This window comes from Silene latifolia, chromosome 11 (genome assembly GCF_048544455.1).
Source record: "Silene latifolia isolate original U9 population chromosome 11, ASM4854445v1, whole genome shotgun sequence".
Taxonomy (NCBI): domain Eukaryota; kingdom Viridiplantae; phylum Streptophyta; class Magnoliopsida; order Caryophyllales; family Caryophyllaceae; genus Silene; species Silene latifolia.
Genome location: NC_133536.1, coordinates 105,749,816 through 105,770,699, shown reverse-complemented (window position 1 = coordinate 105,770,699; position 20,884 = coordinate 105,749,816). Strand labels below are relative to the sequence as shown.

General features: G+C 37.8%; 1 non-coding gene across 1 annotated transcript; it reads right to left on the bottom strand.

The window, feature by feature from the left end:
* Positions 1 to 8,101: 8,101 nt before the first annotated feature.
* On the bottom strand, positions 8,102 to 8,208 carry LOC141616115 (small nucleolar RNA R71). The gene has a single exon (XR_012530486.1). It is a non-coding gene; the product is annotated as a small nucleolar RNA R71 (small nucleolar RNA).
* Between the last annotated feature and the right edge of the window lie 12,676 nt (positions 8,209 to 20,884).

Sequence of the window (20,884 nt, the reverse complement as noted above, 5' to 3'; positions counted from 1 at the left end):
ATTATGCTGGCGTTTATCGCCGGTTTATCAAGGACTTTTCAAAAATTGCGTGCTAAACCACTTACACAGTTGTTGCTTAAGGATGCCCCCTTTGTATTTACTGATGAATGTCTTTCTGCTTTTAACAGGTTAAAGCAGGCCTTGATTTCGGCGCCGATTATACAGCCTCCAAACTGGGATTTGCCATTTGAGATCATGTGCGGTGCTAGTGACTACGCACTAGGAGCGGTGCTAGGCCAGAGGAAAGACAAAGCTTTAAATGCAATCTACTATACGAGCCGAACTCTGGATGAGGCTCAAGTGAAGTACACCACTACTGAGAAAAAGATGCTAGCTGTGGTTTATGCGATAGAAAAATTTCGTTTTTATTTGATAGGGTCAGAAGTTAATGTTTTAACTGACCATGCACCACTGAGACACCTTCTTGCTAAGAAGGGAGCTAAACCACGACTGTTGAGATGGATACTCCTTCTTCAGGAGTTTGATTTGCAGATCAAAGATAAGAAGGGTGCTGAGAACGTAGTAGCTGATCATCTGTCGCCACTGTCACAGCAAGAGGGAGAAGATTCTTTGCCTATTGATGATTCTTTTCCCGATGATTCTTTATTTGCTGTTTTATCCTCTATTATTAACCAAGACCCTTGGTATGCATATTTAGCTAATTACGTTGTTACTGGCACGCTGCCACCTGACCTTTCTCATCAGCAGAAGAAGCGTTTTCTCTATAACGCTAAGCAGTACTTCTGGGATGATCCTTATTTATTTAAGGAGTGTGCAGATGGTCTCTATAGACGGTGTATTCCGTAGTGGGAGACCGGAGTGATCTTGGAGGGCTGTCATTCTTCTTCTTATGGTGGTCACCATGGTCCATCGCGTATCGTGGCTAAGGTACTTCAGTCTGGTGTTTACTGGCCTACTTTGTTTGCTGATGCTAAGGTTTTTGTTTCAGCTTGTGATGCTTGCCAATGCTCCGGGAATATTTCCAAGAGACATGAGATGCCACAAAATGATATCCTAGAGGTCGAGGTTTTTGATGTCTGGGGCATCGATTTCCAAGGACCCTTCCCGTCTAGCAAAGGTAACAGGTATATCTTGGTAGCTGTAGATTATGTGTCTAAGTGGGTGGAGGCGATTGCTTCACCTAATTGTGATGCCAAGACCGTGATTAAAATGTTTAAAAAGATTATCTTTCCCCGATTTGGTGTCCCTAGGGTCGTCATTAGTGATGGGGGAATGCATTTTAAGGAAAAGAAACTAACTTCTATTTTGTCTAAGGTTGGTGTTCAACACCGGCGTGGTTTAGGGTATCATCCCCAAACTAGTTGTCAAGTTGAGGTCTCTAAATGAGATATTAAAGAGATTTTAGCTAAGGTAGTTTCTAAATCACAGAAGGACTGGAGTCTTAAACTTGAAGACACATTATGGGCTTATCGGACTGCATTTAAAACACCGAATGGTGCATCACCATATCGGCTGGTTTATGGGAAGTCCTGTCATTTACCTGTTAAGTTAGAATGCAAGGCTTGGTGGGTAATTTGTGAACTTAACTTTGATCCTAAGTTGTGTGGTCAGAACCGTTTATTGCAGCTAGATGAACTGGAGAAGTTTAGGCTAAATGCCTATGATAGCTCACGCATCTACAAAGAGAAGAAGAAGAGATGGCACGACAAACGGATCATACCTCGAGAATTTAATGTCGGGTAGAAAGTGTTGCTGTTTAATGCTCGGCTGCGTTTATTTCCTGGCAAGCTGAAGTCCAGGTGGAGTGGCCCTTATACAGTGACAGGTGTCACTAAATTCGGGTCCGTGGAGTTAGAAAATTCCGAGGGAAATAGGTTCAAGGTAAATGCGCAATATGTGAAACATTATCAGGAGGCAAATGATGCAGACAACCGTGTTGAAGTCCTGTACTTCGACAATCCTGATAAGCCAGCTAATTGAAGCCAGAAAGGTCGTGCGGGACCTCTTAAACCTGCGCTTTCCGCCAGGCAACCCGGACTGTTTTATTGTACTTTTGTTTGAACTTGTAATTTCTTTTTATGTTGTGTGTTTAAACTTTATACGCTGAACTTTTGCCGCTTGAATTAGTCTTGTACTCCTTTAGTGCGTTTTTGCAGGTGAATTGGTTCGATCGAGTGGAAACTCCACTCGATCGAACACTTTGGTTGGCATATCTTCTCGATCGAGCATCTGCTGCTCTCGATCGAATCCCTGCAAATACACGTTTCTCGATCGAGTACCTCATCTCCTCGATCGAGCACTTCTAGCACCATTTCCACTCGATCGACCCTCTCTGAACTACTCGATCGAGTACTTACGTGATCCTGCTGCTATTTCTCACCTGTTGTGATGCTACGCAGTTACCTGTGACCTCCCATGTTCATGGTCGGTTTGGGGAGGTCCCTCCTTTACGTTGTCTTGTAAGTTTTCCGACTCCAATTCTCCTTTTCTCATCAGTTTGCATTTCTTTCCATATTTTTAGTACAATGAGGGCATTATACGGTTTGGTTTGGGGAGGTATGCATCCATATCTATGTTCGCATGTTTTGTTGCATTTCCATTTGCACGTTTATTTATTTTCGCATGCATTGTCGTTTCAATTCAAAAAAAAAAAACTTCAAAAATTTCAAAAAATTCACGTTTATTACTGTATTTAGATTGAGTCGGAACGATTGAACTTTGACGCTACTTTGAGTCCTTACCCTTGCCCTGCATATTCTTGACATTCTGTTGGCATGGTAATGTGCATAATCTACGAGTTTTTGTTTCTCTCTTATCTGAACGAATAGACTTGACTCATATATTGACAAGCTACATTTACATTCTTAGTTTAGAGCTTAATAAACTGGTGACATTCATGACCGGTTTCATATAGGATGTGAGTAGTGCTCTCTATAAGGCATGTTACATCAATTTGCATAAACATGAATTCAGTCTGCTTGATACATGTATGCATTCGGTCTGTGGTTGGTGACACATGTTAGGAGAGCCAGTTCCCTTTATTTCATTCTACCCATAAGCTCCACATAGCCAAATTGCCCATTCTGTCCCATATAGCTACAGTCTATAATTTTTCCTACCCTAGCCGAGCTAGCAATAGTAGCTGTTTGGAATGTTTCACTGCAATCTGGTTACATATTTGATTTGAGAATCGAGTGGAAATGCGGAAGGGAATGAAGAAAAATATGAATAAGAAAAAATTGTTGTGGAAAATAAAAAAAAATGTGAAAAGAAAAATAAACAGAAAAGATTATGAAAAAAATCATGAGCCAAAGGTATATTATGTTGTGATTTATGCTCCCATGTTCTATGATACTGTCGTTTCGTACCAAAAATAAAATACCTAAGTACTACTAACAGAAGTCAGCGGTAAGTAGGGTCAATCTCCACAGGGAGGCGGTGTACTATCTATTTGTTTATTTACCTGTCTAAATGTCACAATTGGGGGTTTTGGTTGTTTTGATTAAACTACTGAGGCTAAGGCAAAAAGGAAATAAAAGCAAGAGAAATTAACAGAAGAGAAAGGAAGTATGCTAGGAGTCGGTCTACCGTGGCAGCTATCAGATCTTATACTATCGGGAATACTAAAGCGATTAGACTATTGATAAGAAGAGCTATGGTCGTCACCTTTCGGTCCTTAAACCGCCCTAGAGCGTAAACAGCTTAACTTTCGCCCTCACTGCAATACCCTATTGTAATTAAGCAAGCCTTCCCTTCCAATCTTTCGATCTAGGTCGGGGTTAACTAAATTTATGGTCTCCTGCATGCATTCATTCGACCGGATAACAATTAAATTGCCTAATACAATTCCTATCGCAATACTAATCTATATAAGTCAATTAAAACATCGCTACCACGGCTTCCCTAATCCTAACATACTACGGGAATTAGCTACGCATAATTAAAGGAAGAACAAGAAATAAAGGAGAAACAATAAATAACATTAAGAAATTAAGGAGAAAAAGGGAGAGAAATTACTGAATTAAATAGTCCGGAAATGAAAGAACAAAGTAACAGTGTAAAAGTAACAGTCTCAGAGAAAAGAGAAGAGAGGGGGGGGGGGGGGTCAAATGTCGTCCTCCCTTTCCTATTTATAAGAAAATAGGATTTATTAACCTAATTGCGGAAAATAAAGCTAAAAACCCAAGCCCGTCAAAGATTGTTGCTCGATCGAGCACTTAAGGCTCTCGATCGAGTAATATTACTTAGCATTCCTCTCGATCGAGAACAATTCCTCTCGATCGAGGACTTATTTCCCTTTAATCACTCGATCGAGAAGAAGTAGCTCTCGATCGAGCAAATGGGCTCTCGATCGAATAGAAATAGTTCTCGATCGAGCACTTCTCAGCGCGTAATTCCTGCTTCGCGCACTGAACTTCAAACGGCTGCCATTTCTTCGTTACTTGGTCAAACAGGGTGATTCCGGTGGCATTGGAAAGCTAAAAGGACAAACTTTCATCTCCAATTGGAATCACCTTAATAACTGTTGTAAAACGCGAGATATGGCTCTTACAAGCAGGAACTAGCAAATTGAAGCACTCTCTTGGCTCGCCTAACTTCCTTGCTCCAATGCGCATCTCAAAATAGCACTTTCCAAGCTCCGACTCAACTCATCTCCTAAATGCATGCGTAGGGACATGTTTTAGGCTTGATTCCGCATCTCTAAGCTCATTCCTGCAATTAATACAAGAACTTCCAAAGTATGCAATTCGGGGCATATTCGTAGCAAATAACTACTAAAATAGCATAAAGATGCGTGCAAGAATAGACTAAAAAGACTATATAAAATGCACGTATCATTCTATTTGTATCTTATGGGGAGTTAACAATTTTATGGTGGTTAGTGAGTTTTGTGCTGCAGTTTGGCACTATTCCGTATTGATATATTGAGTATGAAGTAGGGAAGTGTTTCTAATTTGGATCTGTTGTTGCTAGCTCAGCTGCTAACTCCACATTTCCAAATTCATTATTGCCCCTTCTTACCCATTACCTCACTTACCTGAATGTAAGTCCTCGGCATGTGTCTTGGTCATTAGTTGGTTGGAATGCATATGTATGGTTGTAGAGATTTTATTCATGTTAGACTGCATGCATGTTCTTATAGGTCGAGTTAGGTAAGCGTCTTTACTTCTTTCTATCTCTTGCTTATATACTCAACCTATCCTTAATTCGTGTGATGAGCGACCCGTGAGAGTCCGATGTTTATAAGTCTTGCAAGGTCGACGGTTCAGTAGTTTGAGACATTGATTTAACTCGTTTGCACTTACCTATTGCCACTTTGTTAAGTTGTTGCATTAAACTGGTTTGGGTGGGTGATTTGTAGCTGACGAGTTGGTCCCGTTCCGTTAGTTGTCTTTAGTTGCATTCATAGTTTGCTTGGGGACAAGCAAAGTTTGGTTTGGGGAGATTTGATGCGTGTAATTTATATAAGGTTTTTACCTCATTTTTACACGCATTTCTGTGTTATTTACGTGGCATCAAGCTACAAATGCCCCCGAATAGTCTACTTTTGTTTGTCTTGTGTAAATTGCAGGAGCGGACCAGAAAGTAGCAAAATCGAGCCTAAACTTGTCCCATTCGCATGCATTTTGAAGAATAAGGAATCGGAACCAGGAATCCATCACATAGAGACGCGTGAACTGACTTCGGAAGGTGCCAAGGAGTCCATATGTGCTAATATAGCTCGATCGACCAGTTTTGCTACATTATTTGGTCGATCGAATGCTTTATCCATCAAGAATCACTCGATCGAGTTATTTTGCTACTCGATCGAAATGGCTAATATAAGGAGTACTCGATCGAACTCCAGTTTCATTCATTCGATTGGAATTACAAGATTTGTCCTCGATCGAGTGGTTTCATGTCACTCGATCGAGAGACTTTGTGTTCAATACGTGTTTTAGCCTATTTTCGAGTTGGGCTTTGTAATTTAGATATAAGCTAGGTTATTAGTACGATAGACGGATTTCTTCTTCTCCTCTCTTCACTTCGATACTCTCTCTTCCTATTCTTTATACTCTTCTCTTAGAACCCTAATTTGGGGATTTTGCCACTTGTAATCGGTACTATTGCTCTCTCTCAATCTTAATCTTTATTCATTATTGTTTTCTATTGCTCCCTTCTCTTTATTTCTTATTTGTTATTTGTTGTCATTAATCTCTCTTTACTCTTATCATCATGCCTAATCTTTATTGCTCATGTAATATTGTTGCTAGTCCAATGATAATACGTAGCTAATTCTCCCTTGCTAGGACATAGGGGAGCCATGATTTTAAGGGAAGTATAAATTGAGTAATTAGGTTTAATGCAAATTTGGTCTACGTTGTTAATCGCTACATTTAACTGTTCTTGTCTAATTGAGTCGACGCAATTAGTTAATAAATTACGGTAAACCTTGACCTAGATCGGAAGATTGGAAAGGGTGAGACCTGCAACGAACATTAGGGCACTTTAGTGAGGGCGGAAGCTAAGCTATTAGTGTTTTAGGGCGAATTGAGACCCGAAGGAGATATTCATTGCTCCGTAGATTAACCCTGCATTGACCTGAGACCTTAGATTACATTACTTGAGAATCATGGTGAACCGACTGTCTTAGCTGCTTTCTCTCTATATGTTTACTTTCAACCCTTTTACTCTCTTTCTCTTTCTCTTCCTTAACTTATTAGTTTAGAACGATTAATCAAATCCCCCAAGAACTGGTTACCTCGACAGACTTAGTTAGGCCAACATTTTCCCATCTCCCTGTGGAGATCGTCCCTACTTGCCACTGACTTCTGTTAGTTGTAATAGGTATTTATTTTTGGTACCTGACCACCGTATCAAAATGCTAGACTATGAAACCTTGCATTTTTACCCATCTCTCATCTTTTCAATGAGGCTTGTAAGATATAAGCCAACTCAAGCCTTGTTAGACCATGCATAGAGTTGAATAGGAAGAGACTACGTCGACTTGTAGGTGTTGTAAAGTCTTGATCGACTCGACTCCGAGACCTAAATCTTCCTAGAAATTGTAAGACATACACTAACTCGATTCCATAACAACAATAAGTTGCTTGCTTCTATTTGAGAACATGTTTGAATGATCTATTTCCATGATTCCCTTATGAACCCATGATACCCTAGTGCCCTTAATCAATTATTTACAATCCCCTTTAATTGCTTTACTTTATTTTCATTAATTTACTTTCATCTTGTTGACTAGTTTAGACCACATCTCATCTCAACCCAATTTGTGACACCCTAAGACATAACTACTTGCAATTGAAATATTAAATCGATACCCGTCCCTTGAGATCCGACCTTTACTTATCACTCTACTAAGGGTAGTTTGTAAAGATATAAATTTTCTTTTGGTTGCAATAACGACTACACTACACCCAAAATGGCGCCTTTGTCGGGGACGGCGTTCAATTGATTTGATTTTCGTTAATTTCTTTTACTTGTGTCTTTATTTACCTTGGGGAAGTCAATCTCCTCAAGGTTGTTCTAATTGTTTTCTAGTTATTTTATATTTTGCATGACTCGGAGATCACAAGGTAATCCATTACCTATTGATTTCGAAATTAAAAGGACCTTAACCAACAATAGAAGAGTTGCTATAGGTACTTTAAGAGTTGTAGGTATTGGAGAGATTGTGGACATTCAACCAAATAACATTGAGTTTGTCAACCCTTTTGCAAGAGAAGGAGAAGATAACCCAATTCCAAACCAACCACAAAATCAACCTACAATGCCTAAATTTTAATCTCATTCCGTACCAACCGAGGAGAACCTACCAAACGGTACTCCTACACCACCACATTTAACCGGTAATTTCATTGCCAAATCCGCATTCATACAATTAGTTGAGAGAAGTCAATTTGGAGGGATGCCTAGTGAAGATCCTCATTTACATATGGAGACTTTTTGCGACTATTGTGATGCAATTTTTCAAATCGGAGTTACTCAAGACCAAATCTGATGGGTATTGTTTCCTTTTTCCTTGATCGGTACCTCAAAGCAATGGTTGAAGAGCCTAGATAAGCCTACCCTTGCTATTGATTCATGAAAGAAATTAGCACTTGCCTTCTACAAGAAATTCTATCCTCCGGAGAAGACAAATATGTTGAGAGCCCAAATCACCGGGTTCAAGCAAAGGGATGAGGAATCAATATATAAAGCATGGGAGAGATTTAAGGACACTTGTCGTTCTTGTCCACACCATGGACTTAGTGAGTGGTTCCTTGTTCAACAATTTTGGAACGGCTTATATGAAGACTCGCACAATGTGCTTAATATGGGATCTAATGGGAGGTTTACCGAAGTTGATGATAACCAAACATGGGCCAAAATCGAAGAGATGGTGGTTCATAATTCTTAATATAGTAGGCCTCGAAAGGCCACTAGAGGAGGAAACCATGAGGTAGATTCCATCACACAATTGGGTGCTCAACTAAGTGCTCATATCGACACCATCAATTTGAAGTTTGAAAAGGCCATGGCGAAGCTTGATGAAGCTTCCAAATCACCCAAACAACATGTCAATGCTATGATGGCATCATCCTCAATCCCAAATGGAGTATGTAAAAGCTGTGGAACCTTGGGACATGATCAAAACGAATGTAGAGGAACAAATGAACAAGTGAATGCTTTCCATGCATACAAGAATGGTACCTCTTATTCCAACTACTATAATGAGAATACCAAATTCCATCCAAATATTTCATACAAGAGCCAAAATTTCCAAAATCCTCAACCAACATACACCCCACCTCCAATGAGAAATCCAAATCAAAGACCCTTTTTCAACCAAAGCCAAGGATATAAAAATAAACCTTCCTACAACCAATCCAATGACCAAAGATTTGATGTTCAAAAAGCGGTCCTCCAAATGCAAAAGAACGAACAAGAATTCTTCACCCAAATGCAAGAAGATAGCCAAGCTAAAGAGACCACCATCAACAACATACCTGCCCACACCAAAATGTTAGAGACTCAAATGACTCAACTAGCATCTTCTAGCTCCCAAAGACAAAAGGGGCAATTACCTCCTCAAGGTAACCCCCTAAGACATGAAATGGTTAGTGCCATCCATTTGAGGAGTGGTACAAAATATGAGGGGCCGAAGAGGCCAATTGATGAAGATATTGTGGATGATAGTAGCAAGCAAAGAGTTGTGGAGAACTCTAAGGAGGTAGAGCCTACTACCAATGAACTTTCAAAGAAGAAAAATGAAGAGAGGGCTAAGGAAAAAGAGCCTATTATGATTAGACTTCCATTCCCAAGTTACCAAGCTAAGCCTAAGCTTGATGAGCAACTTGGAAAGTTCATGGAAATTGTGAAGAACTTAGAAGTCTCAATCCCATTCACGGAATTGATCAATCATGTTCCGGCTTATGCAAAGTACATGAAGGATATTCTTACCAAGAAGAAATCCATCCGAAAGTTGGAGACTATTGCCACTAGTAGAAAAAGTCTCATTGACATCGGTTATTTTGCCCCATTTACATCGGTTTTGTTGCGATGTTTTTGGGGGCGACGTATATAGTATTTTAACCTTAACATCGGTTGTAAAACGGATGTTAATAACACACAATATACATCGGTTTCTTTCTAGAACCGATGTTAATAGCATCTCATTACATCGATTTTGGCACAGAACCGATGTAAATATTACCTTATATACATCATTTATTAACTAAAACCGATGTTAATAGGTATTTTTTACATCATTTATTAATTAAAACCGATGTTAATAGGATTTTTTTTAATTAAAAAAATTTACATTTTGAGGCGTTTCTTATAGGAAAAACACCTCAAATAATGAGAGTTGCAATCAATAAAGAAATGTTACACTTCCAAAGCCGATAATTTATAAATAAATACTCCAAAAGTATAAATATACACTAGTGAACATAAACACTTAGATTTACACATAAAGAGATACTTGTAGTCTGACTAAATAATGATAGTAAGGTACAAAATGTCATAAAAAAACCAACATAATTAGTTTAATACTCCACGTTTGCTCCTTATATCTGAGCTCCTTCTAGCTAGCAACATTGCGTCGAGTTCAGGACAGGATTCCCATGCCTGAAAAAGCCGAGTATTGTGAAGTTCAAAAGACCCGGTATCCCGAATCTAAGTAAAATAGATAGTATTTACAAGTGTATAACAAGTGTACAGCTTACCCTATTAGAGCAGCATCAAGTATTTCAGGAGAGTATCAAAACAAATTCCAAATGAGACAATCTACATACAAAATCCAAAGATTGTACAACCGCAAGATAGTCAAGGATCACCAAATATTGCGATATTTGGAGCTGGAGTATAACTGTCAATGAGTAGAGTAAGAATGGTACCTGTTGCTTTGTGATTCAAACCTATGCTACTCAGACTGAGCTGCAATAGACGAACAGAGGAGAATGTCAGTGTTGAAAACAGTTGCTTTGTCAAAAAAAATATAAATGTATTAGGCTTAAAATAAAGTGCCTAACTGTTGTGCACTCGTGCATGAACAAGTGTCGTGCCTGAACAACTAGCAAATGTGACATACTCAGCTGCAAGTATCATTCACAACTATTTTGTGAAGTGGCTGTTTTATAACTTTGCCGACTGAAATACGATCATACGCGGACACCATTTTGATAACAATTATGTTTCAATCTGGACTAAAAACAGCATTTGTTTTCACCTAGCATTATTTTGAGGGGAAAAAAAGACCAGGGAAGGATACAAACTGAAAGATTAAACAAAAAATTAAAATTTCTTCAACCTAGCAGGTTATCCAAGACAGAATGCAATATTTTATTGGCGAAACTGGTCTTTCGTATCAGAAACCTGGGTGCCGAAAGATGTCCTATGCTGCAGACCAACTCTGATTAATTCTGTCCTGAATATTGGGCATCCATATTAATTATACCAAAGAAGATAATTAATTACCTATGGGATGGAAGTGCTGAATTCCATCGTGTCCCTCTAGTGGCATGGTCGAAGATAAGTCTACCTAAACAAGGAGGATTGGGCATTAGAAAGGCTGAGTTGTAGAATGTAGCTACTGTAGCAAAACTTGTAGATTGGATTTATACCAAAGCGAATAGACTACGGGTTCGGTGGGTTAATCAGATTTACCTCAAAGATCAGCCTGACATGATTATACTCCACCTGCTGATATGAGTTGGACATGGAAATCAATCTGCAAAGTGAAAGAAAAAATGAAGCAAGATATGTGAATGATAGATGACAGCCAACATACAAGGATACACAATCAGAAGAGGATATGATTGGCTCGGAAGGAAAGAACCTATTCAGAAATGGCATACCCAAATATGGAGTAAGTGGAATTTACCCAAGCATTCGTTCATCAATTGGATAATTATGAACAAGGGTTTAAAAATGAAAGACAAGATTTTCAAATTGGGATGCTGTTAGAACAATAGTTGCAGCATATGTGACGTTTTTCCAGAAACCCACGAACATCTCTTCTAAATAATCGAACTAATGGAGAAATGGAGTGGAATCAATACCTATCATTGATACCATGCAAGGAAGCTCGAGGATGAAAGGTACTGACTGGATTAAGGAGGAAAATCCATGTTGCAATCCTTAGTACCTGCTATTATCATTTGTGGTGGCAGAGAATGCGATAATTAATGTCGTCCTGAGTACACCTGAGACGGTTGCGAAGAGCATCAAAACTGAGATTAGATAGATAATACGGGGGAAGATGAAGCTGCCTTTCCTAAAAATAAAAATCTTAATCCCGATAGAATTAAAAACAAAAACCCAATTCGTTAATCCAACCCTAACCGACTTAAATGATACCGAGTATAATTCAATTACAAATTGATTCCACCAGGCAGCAATATCGCCTCTGCCTGCAACTGACGCACAACCAAGAACGACTGTCAGAACTCTTTTTGCAATTGATTCCTCAAGATAAAGCGCCACAATACACACGTCAAGGTAAGAGTATATATCGTTTACAAATCAAAGTTGTATTTTAGGGAAATCGATTCATGACTAAAAACAAATGAAAAGAGAAGATATGGAATTAAACTTACCTTCATTGTCCATAATAAGATAAGGCATATATTCCACAAAATTATCAGATTCACATTGCTCAATCAATGTAGATAAATGCAACCAGAAGATGGAGACTAGCACTACCAGTGCCACTTTCCTCTGAACTCGAGTAGAAGTCACTATCGATTGTTTGTTCTCCACAAGACAAACCTAGAATGCAACCAACTATTTTCATCAGTGACTTTAACCAATTACACTTTAAAACAATGCCTACATAATCCAGCGGTGTAGCAAGGGAATAAATCACAAACAATTGATAGGACACACCAGTTATCAAAAATGGTGAGAGCATTCTCACAGTAGCAAAGACAACTTTCATACGGTGGGCACAACGCCAAACCCAAAAACTCTTGCAATCAGACAAACTTGAGATATTATCCAAAACAAAAGATGAGAAAACTCTTGCAACATTACAAATGTATAACAATGACAACAATATGATTATACTGAGAAAACACTACATGTTGAGATTTGAGCGATTCTGGAGCATATAATTTATAGAATTATGATAATTTGAGTGGATTAATTTCAAGAGAAATAGATAACCAAGTTCTGAAACTTTCAACAGTAAAACAATGACAAAAAAAGGAGGAAGTTTCTGTTTTTGGTATGGATTTTCTGATTTTAATTGAACAAATTGAAAGTAGCAAATGTAAAGATATGAAAGACCGAGTCTTTCTACTTAATCATGCCGCAAATGTAAACAACAATAAGATTATAAATTCATCACCATATGGTAATTCTAAAGATTAACCTCAATAAATCATAAAAATAAACAAAAATTGTACTGCAAAACCACAAAAAATTAAGAGCATTCCATCGAACATATAGACAACATTACTAATTGAATAACAACGAATTTACTTTCCATGAATTAGAGGAAAAAAACGCGAAAATACAGAAATCACGAACATCTGAAAACTCAATTGAGACAATTCATCAAAAAAGAACAGGCATAACTAATTGGCCTGGATAACAACAAATTAACGACAACAACCAAACAGAAATACATAAATCACGCACCTTAAGTAGATTAATTGGCCTGGATAACAGCAAAAATAAGATTGCAAGTGAAGGACAAACAGATGAGAAGGAAATCAGCGGCGGAGGAAGAAAAATCCAGTGCGGCGGCGGACGGTGGTGAAGACAGCATAGAAGAGCGAGGCAAGTAGACAGAAAAATAAAGGGATTGTGAGAGATGAAGGGTACCGTCGATGATGGTAGACAGACGTTGAGGGACAACTCTGGACGGCGTGGGGAGGAGGCTAAGGGATTTCGATTGGAAGAGGAAGGGTTTATCAGAAGCAAGTTACAACAATAACGTGTTATATGTGATTGTGTATTGGATATTTGTTCCATCGGTTCATTAAAAAAGTCAGAAACCGATGCAATAAACGTTTCATCTAAAAAACTTAAGACATCGGTTCCAGTATAACCGATATAACATAAATAAATTAACATCGGTTTTCAAAAAAGCAATGCTAACAACTGATGTAAATAAAAAAGTAAAAGAAAAAATACATCACTTTTAAAAAAAATCGATGTAAATAGTTAAGGTTATAATTTTTACATCGTTTTTGTTTAAAATTGATGTTAACATGGCGATGTCAATGAGCATTTTTCTACTAGTGTGCCTTTACCAAAGTGAGTAGTGCTATTCTTCAAGGAAATTCCCCTCCAAACCTCAAAGATCCGGGAAGTTTTTCTATTCCATGTACCATTGGCGACACTACAATTAACAAGGCATTGTGTGATCTTAGAGCAAGTGGAAGTGTCATGCCATACTCGGTATGTAAGAGACTAGGAATGGGAGAGCTCAAATGCACCAACATTACTCTTCAAATGGCGGATCGATCAACAAAGATATCTCTAGGGGTATGGGAGGATGTGCCCGTAATAATTGGTAACTTCTTCATCCCGGTAGACTTTGTCATTGTAGACATGGAGGAGGATTCCAACATTCCTATCATCTTAGGAAGACCTTTCTTGCATCCCGCGGGAGCGGTAATCGATGTGAAGCATGGAGAACTCACACTTGAAGTCGGGGATGAGACAATTACTTTTTGTCTTGACAAAACTATGAGAGCTCCCCGATTACATGAGCCATGCTTCATGGTCGATCACTATAGCCAAGAAAGTGATAGGAAGAAGTTAGAATCTCTATGCAAAGATCAAGCCAAGGGTAACGAAACATCACCCACATGGAAGAAGAAAGTAGATGACATTCAAGTAGCTCTATTCGGATAGCAAGGAATTTTCAACAATGAGAGCTTGAATAGCTCACAAATCATTATAAGTAATGAAGAAGGCCTCATTGGCCATAAGAAAGGAGAGTTGCTCTTGCCAACTCATGACATCATTGAGGAACAAGCAAGCGAAGTTTGTGGTCTATGGGACGATGAATTTGAAGGATTGGTCAATACTTATATCGGAAATGCTATGACCTTATACCAAGGCTTTGAGGATCCTTGTCATCACTTTAACTCAGACTACAACAATGAAGAAAACGATGCGCAAAGATCTATGCAAGATCTTTATCATGAAAATGAGCAAGCCTTTGACTACTTCTACAAAGTGTTGGGCAACATCAACAACACTTTGGCTTTGCTCCCTTGAAATCTCATCAAAGAAAGGAGAGTTTGGTGGAGTCCTCCCTAAACCACCATTTGTAAATATTCTAACCCCTTAATTAGCATTTCATTTCCTTTATTGCATCTTTGTCATTTTTGTATTTGCATTTTCGTGCTTTGCTACAAAATTTTTGACATGAGAGTAAGTGAGGGAGGGATTTTAATGTGTTCTAATGTGTAGTGTTTGATCAAGTGTGGGGATGACATATGCCTAGGCTAAACGAAGCCTTTATAATGCAACCCACAACAAGGAAAGGAAGAACGAATGACACGGGAAGAGGATCCCCACGAGCAGACCTGAGCTCGTGGGAGCTGAGAGCAAGACTAGCGTCTTCAAGCTCAAGACGCGCATCATGGCTTTGGGACGTGGGAGCTGAGAATCTTCATGTCTTGGAAAATTCCTGTAAGAGAATCTGCACAAGCCGAGCTCAGGACGCTCGTCCTCCAACTTCAGGACGCCCGTCCTACTATCGAGTTGCGGGTCTTGGGAAGCTTTGAGTTTATAAGATTTAGCAAAAGAAAGAACTGCACGTCCCAAACGTAATCCGAGCATCTCAACAAAAATCCACTCGAGCTGAGCTCAAGCCGCGCGTCCCAGACCTATTTTGTTCTTTCAGAAATTCCTGCAATGAAATCCGCTCGAGCTGATCTCAAGCCGCGCGTCCTAGACCTGTTTTGTTCTTTTAGAAATTCCTGCAATGAAATCCGCGCGTCCTGACCTTAAGCCGTGCATCCCAGACCTGATACATAAGCAAAACACGGGACTCTTCCTTCTTCCAAATTCATTTCCATCTTTCAAAACACAAACACAACCATTTTTCCTCACTTTAACCTTTAATCCCCTCATAAAAAAACATCAATTTCTCACCAAAATTAATCACAATCAAATCAAAACTTGCTCAAAACACAATTAAATTACTCCTTCATCAACAAAAGACCATTTAACCATCAATTTCCTCACAAATTGAATCAATTTTCTAGGGTTTGGGTCAAAATCCGAAAATCCCTAATTGATTGAAGTTTGAAGAATCAAGGAGCATTCAAGAATCATCTTGGTTTGTTGATATCAAATTGGAAAGGAGCATACAATGGCAATGACTAAAGGCGGAACTAAGGTACCCAAAACCCCAAATTTGTCAAAAAGGCAACAAGCTCTTCTAGCATCTAAAGCTTTGGTAGTAGCTCAACCAAGGGAGCAAGACCAAGAAATCGTCAATCCCATTGAGGAAGCTACCCCTTCTATTCCGGTTGTAGAACAATTGCCAAACTTTCCGGAGGTAACTTTCTTATCCGACAAACACAGGACTGCATGTCTATCCTTTTCCAAAAAGAAAGTTTTAGCTACCAAGTTTATTTGTCAAGATACTTTGCGAAAATTGGGTGTACTTGAGCAATCTAGAGCATTTTTCGAGTCCATGGGGTTGAAAACCCTCTTTGATATGAATGAATTAACATACCCCTCATTGACCATGGAGTTCATAAGCTCCTTGAGGGAGTACAAGGTAGAGACTCGAAGTTATGTTGAGTTCCGAGTTAAGAACGAGAGTAGAAGAATGCTTAAGGGTGAATTTGGTAAAGTGTTTGGTCTTACGAGAGATGATCATTTTGAAAAGAAGCCTTTGAAGTATGATGCCGCACCCCTATGGAAGGCTATAACGGGTCGTAAATTTGACTCCTTCCGAGAGAGCCATGCTTTGTATGTTCACCATCCGGGCATAAGAACTTGGCACAAGTTTGTAGCTAATACTTTAATCGCTAGGAAAGGAGCCAACCACTTCACCGAACTCGACTTTGTCTACCTCAAGTCCTTCTTGAATGTTAATGGAAAGTCCACCCGAAAGTATAACATCCTTCAATTATTAATTGAGTGGTGGCTAGAGATTGATAATGGGAAAGAGGGAGCGACCTTTATTGTAAATGCACTACAAGAAAAAGGCTGATTTGCAACGGACTAATTGCAACGAACTGTATAAGCCGTTGCTAAGTATTACTTGCAACAGATATTATTATATTTGCAACGGATATTAAATTATGCAACGGCTAAATGAAACTTTGCAACGGATATTAAATTATGTAACGGCTTAATGAAAATTTGCAACGGATATGCGTCATATCTATTTACCCGCCTAATAAATTTAAAGCTGGTTAATTTATGCAACGGATTTTGTAATGCCTATCCGTTGCATATTGGTTAAACTCCAATCCTTTGAAATTCACTCATCTATCTATATATCTATCTATCTATATATCTATATATAAGTATAATAGAAGAACCACTATCCACAATATTATACACGTGGCGCTTTTCTATGCAAATTTTTCCCGCGCATATGCCTACGAAGTACGAACTACAGTATACACAATAACCCTAAAATATAAAAATGCGAAACCCACATTTTCTGCCGCCTCCCACCATCTCCCTCTCACCTTTTTGGATGATTTTTCCATTTCTTTGCCTTTCTCCTGATCTGAGCCAACAATAACATACTCCTCCATCGATTTCCCTTTAAACCAGTTCGGCAGTTCCCCTTCCTTTTCCCCTTGATTTTTCGATAATCGCGAAAGTAATTCTTGAAAATCTTAGCAGCTTCGTATGTTGATGGTAATGATCCAAGGATGTGAAGATTGAGGCTAGCGAATTTCTCTATCATACCTTTTTATCGTTTCATTTTCAACTTATTTTTTTGAATTTCAAGTTGGAAAGATGGAGTTTCAAGGTGATTGCATCCTTTACCCTTTTGTCGTTTCATTTTAAACTATGTATTTTCAATAGTTGCGATTTGATAGACAAATTCGCCCAATTTCTGAATATATTTGTTATTATTCTGTTATTTTGGTTGATTTATTATCCAATTCGTAAGATTTGCTACAAACTATAGAAGATTTTGGTGGGATCTATGCAATGGAGTTCAAAGTTCACTATATCATTTCCTTGATATGTTTCATTGTTTGTCTTCTAGATTTGATTTTTTGCAAATCGTTATTCATCTGCTTTTCTATGAAGTATATACTCTAATTTTTTAGCAGTCAAAAGGTACTCAATGATACAATTAACGTTTCATTCATCTAAATATATTTCTATGGAGTGTATACTAATCCTAAAGCGATCATCTCCTTTTCTTTTCTTTATTTTAGCAGTCATTCTCTTATCTCTTATTCTCCTTCCTCCTATCTCTCAATAAGCAGGCTATATTTTGAATAACCCAATCAATTACATAATATACCACTGCAAGTTTTCTCAATACATTTTTGCATTTAATAATTTGGCCTAACTTTCTGTTATCAGTGTCTCATATACAGATTATTTCATAGATTTTTTTGGGTACAAATAGTTAACCAATAGATTATCAGTGAGATACACCATACTCTTTTGTCATATCTTCATTAATGGTCTTTGTGTTTGTTTTTGTATGTTGATTCGTTATAGAATTTTCTACATTAGCCAACAATGGTTTGGTTGCACTAAATGTATTATGCTTCACTCTGTTTTAATTGTTCGTTTAGTAAAATCATCCCAATAATCCCGTATTTTCGGGCTAAATTTTTTTAAGTAATGTTGATTACTCATTGTGTTCACTAGCCGTAATGACTATTAATCTTTCATATTTCATAGACTAATCACTCTTGCAATGAAGATATCTTATCTCGGCATCTGTAATATTGGTTGTTTATTGAATAAATCTATGATTTCCGTCTCTCCATGGTCATTACTCCACGATTTTTTCCAAAATTTTGACATGTTATTGTTTAATACGAGTATATGTTAATACGTACTTTTCCCCTGTCGAATTGTAGAATCAAATAAGAAAATGTCATAACCTAGACCGGCTGCACATCTTATTTGGATTGAAATTTTATATACGGGTCTTTATAATAAAATGTTACCTATGGATGAATATTGTTTTATTAAGTAAATGAGGTGGGCTTTGTTATCTATGCACATCTTATTTTATCTTGATATTCCTTCATTTTCAGTTTGTTTTGACTTATAATGTAGATGTTGGTTTCAATTTTTTAAGTGGTAATATTTTAATAATGTTTTAAACAACGTACTGAACCTGAAATCATATAATGAGTCCAGTCGTTCACTTTAATAATGTTTTAAACTATAAGTAATATCTTAAAATGGCTTAATGTTTCCGTGAATTTTTAATGCGCATGTAAATGTTTGAAACAATAAGTTATCATGCGCCTCTTGAGACTCGCGTGTTCTCTTTCTTTTTATTTCATGGCTAATGTTTTGTACCTCATAACTATTTATCTACCATTAAATTTTTCATTCTACTTTGGCTAGATTCGACATGTGATCAAGTACTATCCATATTTTAGTTTTTCATTTGGGCTTAGAAACTTCAGTTTTCCATCTTTCAAGAATTCGTGACCTTACTAACTGAATCATTTGCTCACTTTTGCAACTAAGGTATTGTTTAACCTTTGATAAATCTTACTACACATCTGCTCTCCTCATACTTTTGAAGTTTATCCTTTTTTTTTCTAGGTTATCTTCTAGATATAGTTGCAGCCCTTGCAGGTGTTTGAAGATGAGTACTTAACGATATGAACTTTTTGTTAATTTATTGCACTATTCCGATTTTGTGATGGGTATATGTAAGGTGAGGTTTAGTTTTGCTGTGATTTGAACCTTAGCATGAGGAACTTTCCTGGCACAAGTACTACGGAGTATTATACAACAAATTTCATCATTGCAGTTGGCAATGAACCTTAGCATTAGGAACTTTCCTTACTGTTTTCTGCACGATTTCTCTTTTTTTGAAAATTATCTTGCAGAATATTGTTCTGATCAAAGAACCCTGAGATGCTAGACACTACTAGTTTCAAAGATCTAGATGATCACTAGTCCCGTTTTGAGCTGACATTGGAAGGAAGAGCTGCACAGGTTATCCCAACTCCCAAAACTTGAACAGGCCGATCTATTGATGCTTATATGATTAGTTGAACACGATTTATTATTTGTCGTTTTTTTATTTCTAACTGACCTGTTTCTGAAATTAATCAAATAATTCATTGGTTCAATGGTTCGTCTAGGCGTGGTTTTCATCAGTTCTTGCTGATTTGCAGTTGTGGATTCTGTTCGAATGTCTGAACTTCTATTTTGCCCGTCAACAATATTGGTGTATTTATCAGATTGTGACCTCTTCTGTCTGTGATCTCCATTTCGCTCATGCTTCGAATTTTGAAAAAAAATAAGAAAGGTATAATTATTTTTGAACTAATTGATATTTGTCCATGATGAGGTTGGACTGTCTTAACTGATTCAGTTATCCGTTATGTTCCAGGTATCTATTGAGGCAGAAATTAGTGCCCTTCAATCTCAAGGTGAAACGGATATCAATAAAGATAAAATCTACCTTGAAAAATGCGGCTTTAATAAGAAGGGGTTAGTTTTTGGTACTGGAGCCGCACGCGAGCATTACTTTGAACGTTCGGCTACTGGAAGTAGAGAGTCCAACAATATCGACCAGGATTATTCGGCCGGAATACTACCTCGACTTGTGAGCAAGAATGTTGAAACTGAGCTCCGCAACAAAGTGCTCGAAGACAAAGTACAAAGAATGGAGGCGTTTCTACAAGCAAAGTTTGGGTCTGACTTTGACCCAAATTGTGATAGCAACCAGTTCCAAAATCGAGACGACTTCAATGATGATGGTGGAAGTGGCAACTCGACATCAATCCCAACTAATTAGCTAGATTACTCCATAATAGCTAGACAACGAAATTGCTTAGCAAATTACGTATGGATTTTTTTTTTAGGATGTTTTCAATGTATGTACTCTTTTAAATTTGCTAAATGAACAATTCCAAGTTTCTATATTGTTGGCTTCTTTAAAGTTTATTGTTTAATTGTTTGATATCGTAACGAAATGGAGGAAAATGGATGCAGGAATGCTTGAATCTCCCATTTATGTTTGCAACGGAAATTACAGGTTTTGTGACAGCTATCCATTAATTAAAAAAGTCAATGCATTTGTGTTTGCAACGGAAATTACAGGTTTTGTGACGGCTATCCATTAATTTAAAAAGTCAATTTGTTGACTTTTCCCTCTACTATGCAACGGAAAACATTTTTTTTGCAACGGAAATCCGTCTCATAATTGACCAAACAGGTGCCACGTGGACCTCATTTAAGCAACGGATCATTCGTTGCAAATAATATACGTCCGTTGCATAAA